The sequence below is a fragment of the Daphnia pulicaria genome, chromosome 2 (genome assembly GCF_021234035.1).
Source record: "Daphnia pulicaria isolate SC F1-1A chromosome 2, SC_F0-13Bv2, whole genome shotgun sequence".
Taxonomy (NCBI): Eukaryota; Metazoa; Arthropoda; class Branchiopoda; order Diplostraca; family Daphniidae; genus Daphnia; species Daphnia pulicaria.
In genome coordinates, this window is record NC_060914.1 from 1,654,653 (window position 1) to 1,661,139 (window position 6,487).

Below are 6,487 nucleotides of genomic sequence, written 5' to 3' on the forward strand. Positions count from 1 at the left end.
ACTCTATTCGGAAATTCAATCCCGACTGCTTTTTTTTTGCGGTGAAGAGGTCAAGTCTACAGGATCTACCCCTCCCCCCTTACATGATATATAACAACCCACCGCCGGGTGTAGCTATACATGTGATAGAGTGTGGGAAAAAGAAAACTAGCAATGACGTTTGTTCCGCTGTAATTGAGAGGACGGCAGTCTCAGCACAGCTCAGAAAGATAACAAAAGACAAGAATCGAAGGAAAAACAAATTTGGTAATAAATATAGAAGAAGAAGGGACAAAGGCGACCCGTCCAGGACGACGACTCTTGTCCGCTCTTCTCGTGTTTCCCAACTCTTCTCTCTCAGAAATATACTGTGCTGTGTACACATCGCATGATAGATATATGCGATGTAGAGGTGGACGCGCGCGTAATCGGATCTCTATGCTGCGGTCTGACCCAACCCTACCCACCCCCCACCCGGTCTGCTGTGCACTTTTGATCATGAGAGACGCACCGGGGGGAGGTGCTGTGTGGCCGGTGTGGTGGCCACACGCGAAGACGCTTCAATGATACCTCGTTTCTACCTATACCTCCCTTGTATACATACTAATGCCAAAGAGATAACATTTCGGGGCTATCACGAGTCTATACCGAGAATAATCAATAATGTCATGTAGAATCAAATAACTCTCCTCCCAAAACATGTCGACTTTGCTTCTCTTTTTCTATTTTGCGTTGCATCATTTCGGCCTTGATGCAGTGGTCCTTTTTATGTGTCAAATCTCCATACAAACACGCGAGTCATGTTTGGATGCAAAAATATATCTAAACTATTTGAAGAAATCGAGCGAGGGACGGAGACGAGCCAAAGGATTTTGTGAGTGTCTCTGGATTAAAGTTGCGCCATTCTTTTTTTTTTCGAATATAGGGGGGGGGGGATAGCAAGGATTTGACTGTCCGGTTCACGCCTGGCCTAAATGCTTACTCGGCAGTCTCAAATGTACAATTGAAGATTTTCTCCTTCTTCTATTTTTGGGGGTTATCTTTCTTTCTTATTTTTATTTGTTAAGGGCTAAGGCCCTGGGCGGGGCCTTTTTATATGGCGAGTCGTACACGTCCAGGGTCCGCTCCTGGGGGCTCCGTGTAATAGTAGCGCTATAGTGGCCGTCGTCGCTGTCGTCCGTTCCCGGTGAGATAATCAACTTTTGTTTTGTTTTGTTTTTATTATTTCGTTTCCTTGTTTGTCGTATATACTTGGTTGTGTTTTTATACCGTCCTTCCCATGTATGTGTACACACTATAGATGGTCGTCGCCACCGTTGTGTCTTACACATAACGTGATGGCCTATTTGGTTCTGGGGCCTCGATATATAGGACTGGGACGGCCGTTTTTCTTCTCCTCGGCGGCCCGCCTTTATCCCGCAGCCGCTTCACTGGCGAAAATTATCGATCGCCATCGACGACGTGCTGGACGCTCACTCGACCGAAACGGGCAACTAAGGAGGAGGAAGACGACGACGAGAGTTGGTACGGTACACTGTAAATTGTGTATCTTGTGAGTGAGGTGACTTGTCACACAGCATCTCAGTCTTCTATATAGTATCCCAAGTTGCCCTTATATTCCCTCCCATCCAGCATGCTGCTGGTTGGTCCTTATATTTTGGGGACTTGTTCCACCTCACAGGACGTCGAGAATATATACGACTGGGAGTGAACGTGATCAGTCGCGGCACGAGGCGCTACAGGACGCCGACGAGCAGTGGGAGGGGGGAAGAAATAAAAAAGAGGAGAGCCACACGCCCGGCCTGTCAATGAAATTTAAAAAAAGGCCAATGTTCAAAAATAAAACGTCAAATGGAAGCAGAAGGAGAAGATGTGTACTACACATTTTGTCTATTCTTTTGACTTTGTTTTTCTGCTGGGCGACTCAATTGAATCTCCCACTGATGGAGAATGGCAACTGCTGCCGTACTCCGCCGCATTTTGTTATTTCCTCGACATTTTCGGATGGCAGAAATGTTCAATTTCTGACGTTTCCCACGAGAATGGTCCCGCGCGTGTCTTTATCACGCCATTTTGTATCTAGACTTACCTTTGACTTGTATGAACCTATTTTGGAAGAAATAAGAAAATTTCCAAAAGAGAAATAATGACGAAGCGACTTGTTTTTATATCGTTGCATCAGTGTGGCCGAGTAGAAAGAAAAAAAATATTTATTCAATTACTTAACAATTTATATTCTCAACTTGTTCGGCTTTCCACCTCCAACCTGACTAGATTAGTTGTCTCGCTCTTTCCTACGTCTTCCTCACAACTAGACACGCCTATGATAAATTCCAGGTCTCGATCGATTCCGTTTGTCGCTGTGACGAAATGAGACTAAAGTCCTGCACGTCTAATAATCGCCAAATAGATTACACAGCACATTCCGCCGGCTTCGCCTCGACCAATAACTCTCCGCGATGCCTATACGCAACATTCGTATACACATGGATGTGTAGAGCATAAGCTACTCGACCAGCAGCCAAACACAAAGGACAAAAGATCACCAGCCCGAGTCACACAACACACAGCACAGCACACACAGACCAACAATCTATATATAATAATAAACTATACTGTAATAATGAAATGAGACCGTGTGTACGGCCCCGGCCAGCCAATAGATCAAGGCATCAAATGATGGATTATTTATTTACATTCGGAGAGGGGCAACAGCGCAAATGTCTATGTATCCTCCTTCTCGTCACTTTCATCTTTTATCCATGTACGACAGCAGCAGCACCGAAGGGCAGTATAATATACCATCCGCACGACAATGTTGATAGGCCGCCCGTACACACCCGGTAGCGAAAAAGAATGGGGGTCTGCAGGGCACAGAGAATATCTGAGATGGCCCCGTCTAGTTATACACACAGCAGCACTCGCTTTTATAGACGTCGACGCTGCCGGGTTCGTCGTCGTCGTCGGCTATATCCAATCGCACCCGAGGCTCTCCTATACATATATACATGCGTTCGTGAGTTATGAAACACCTTCTGTTTTTTTCCCGCGCCCTTCTTTTCTTTCTCTCTCCTTTCCCGGTCTAAACGATCTTCTTGTCTTGTTTTCCACCCAAAAAAACAAACAAACAAACAAAACAAACAAAATTCGCATTATCTTTCGCGCCTGGGCTGCTTCTATTCCATTTAGAAAACACACGGGAGAATATACTGTGTATAATAGTGTCTAACCTTTTCTTTTCTTTTTTCTTTTGTATTTTATTTCGTTGAGCGTTGAGCCACGCCTACTGAAAATGGGGTTCCCGTTGTAGGTATATATACACCATCCAGAGAAAAGGGACTCGTGTATATTCTTCAGAGCCAAGGCTCTCGGCTGATGAACGATCGGAGCTTCTTCTTCTTTTTCTACTTCTTTCTTCTAGAAGCGAACGCGCTTCTACTCAGATATATAAGAGAATGAAAGGTTTTTTTTTTTTGTTCACGGGTAATTTTTTCTTTTTATATTTTATTATTCCCGCGCCCGCGTGAGTCGCTACGTCCCAACGCCATCGTCCATCTAGCAGAGTGCAGGCGTAAACGCTGACGTCAGTCGCTGCCAGCAGGAAGAGGAAGTGAGAGACGATGCGAACGCATCCAAGCATCATCGTCCCATGGCCGCCCCTGCGCACAGCACAGCACACCACCCCATATAGGCTGGCCTGTGAGTCTACTGAAATGGATGTCGAAATAAAGAGACTTAGCCGGCGACTGGGAGAGAAACTTGATGGCACAAGTGCTCGCTGAGGTGTGAGTTGGCCAGCTAGCAGCTATAGCGGAAGCTAGCCCAGGATTTAGAAAAGTGCCTTTTTGTTCTATCGGCTTCCGTAATAGTAAAGCCTTAGAGATGTGATTGATGTTCTATTCTCTCACACTTATATTGTACAGCATAAAGTGCAGTAGACAGTGGCTAATAGCATAGAGGCATTATCCTCCTCGTCCGAGCGCCCACTGGACTAGAAATTCATCCACGTGAGCGTATAGCCTATTTTATACATATATGTACAGCGCAGCAGGCGGCAACCAGTGCCAATATATAATAGACCGGACAGTGTGTCCGGCCGCTTTATATACTCGAGTGTTTGAGCTATAGCAGAGACTCGGATACGTATATGGTAGTATAATAACGGGATTTCAAAATCGTCACCGCGTCACACTGGCTGTTGTTGTCACCGGACTCCATTCCAAATTGTCATTATATTTGTTATGGGCTATGCGATTTATTCCTTCGTTTGCCTTTTGCGCTGACGTCCGCCCGTTTCTCTCATCTCTCATCTCTCGTCTCTAGTTTCCCGGCAATCTTTCACAATCATTCCTCGGCGTATAATAATACATCTCTATCCTTTTGTCCTCTTTTGTGTCATTTGTTTGTCCAACAAGAGCGAAAAGTTGTCGTTCAGCCAGTATCTCTATGACGCGCGCACACACAAAGTCAATCGCACACAAGTCGATACAACAAATAGTTTTCACTCCGTGTTTGTTTTTTGTTTTTTTTCGCTTGCGCTATTTTCTTCGTCCGGAGAAAAGGAAAATCAAATAAAACGAAAAAAAGGAAATCAATCGATATCCCTCCGCGCTAACTTATAGATATGTGTGTGGATTACATATATTGCCTGTGTGTTGCTGCTGCTTCAAACCATCTGTGGAGCCCTTTCGACTCGAACGTATTGATTACTAAAACACTCTCTCTCTACATGTGATAGTCTCGATACGTTTCTCTAAGCCTATTTGAACGGGAAACTTATTCACGCTTGTATATCGTAGTATCTAGAAAGGGGGAAAAAAGGAAAGACTCTATAACGAAAAGGGATAATAATAAATAAAAAAGGAAAAACAAAACAAGGAAATGTGAGACTTTTCAAAAAAGCACTTGACTTTGCGAAGCCGTCGATTCGGGCGGAACGCGACCGGTCGGCGTGTTGAGCGTGTGATTAGAGCTTAAGCGCAGAACGAGTCCCGCCGACTTTGTATAGTCCTCTTGTCTTTTTTTTATTTATTTGTTTTTTTTTCTAGACAAATTTCATTTAGGGACGGCGTGATGTGCCATCGGCTAACTAAAGTGATCCTGAGATTGCGCTCCTGGATTAGCTGTATTTGAGAATTAGCCTATAGTCAAGTTAAAGGAGCCGATGTATTCAAACCAGAGTCCATCAGCTGCTTGTTTTCCTGGAAGCTTCAACGGAAAAAAGGGATGTGTTTTCCAGGATCGACGTCGATATTTCGCCGAAACATTGTAGTAGATGTGTGTGTCTACGACGTCTGGCATTCTCAATCCGAGCAGTTGCGTTATTGGACCATGCTCACACACATTGTGTTGCATATTATGCGGAAGCTCTGTCTCTCTCTACTCTCCCCTGCATGTGCTCCTGGGGCATATCAGAATTATTTAGTTTGCATATCAAATGGGCGGCAGCGAAATATCTTTGGTATACATATGTCGTGTAGTGCTGGAGGAGCGTTCGTGTGTGGGATATATAGCCGCAGCACTTTGTCCCCGTCCCTGTTCGTGAGGTTTGATTTGCAATTCACCAATACAAGAGCGAGCATTGCAGCTTGCCCTTTTGGTTGCCATTCTCGTCATCCTCAATTTTTATTTGCCTGTCACGCCGACGTTCAAAAAGTTCCTCGACATGATTCCACCCGTGAATTTAGACATCGCGCCCGTTTCTATTTGCACCCCACCAGGTGTACATACATGTACACTTATAGGCCTGATAAATGAGTTATATAATCCATTGGAAATGCCGCGCGCTCGGATGTGTGCTGTGCATAGTTCAGAAAGAGTTTCGTTCCTCCTCTCCAAGTGCACGAAGTAGCTACAGAGAGAAAGACTGTGTCATGCACAGCCGGGCGATCTATTGAGCTGGGGCAGAGTGTGCACATAATAAGCTAATGAAGTCGAATGCACAAAAGGGAAACAAGGCCAACGGAGAGACGATTGGAGCTTTGTGTTGCCCAGGAGAACATTCCCTTTTTTAAAGATTTCAATCGATGATGACGATGCTGCTGCTGGTCTTATTAGACGCCCGCTCAGCTATATATATACACACCAGCAGCAGCAGCTACTTTGATATCTATATTTTTTCTTCCTCCACCCCAGAGCTTCATTTTCCATCGTCCTTTAACAAAAAAGAAAAAAAAGAAAACAGGGGGGAAACTTTGAAAAAATAATAACTTTCCAGTCCTGGGTTATATTCTCTCTCCGGTATATTTTTTTTCCTTTTTTGTGTTGCTTTTAATCTTTTATTGGGTTGCCATTGTTTTCGTTCTATCTCTCCAACCTTTTCTTCTAGCTCTCTCTTTCTTTTTGACCATTGTTTCTTTTTCGTCTTTTGCTGCGTCGACTGGCGCTCCCAGCGTGTCTATATACGCACAGCGAGGTCCGTGTGTTTCCTTTTTCGAGTCTCTTGTATTATAGTCTGAGGGAGATCCGATCCGCTTTCACGTCAGCCTATATTATAAAGTCCCCCCTT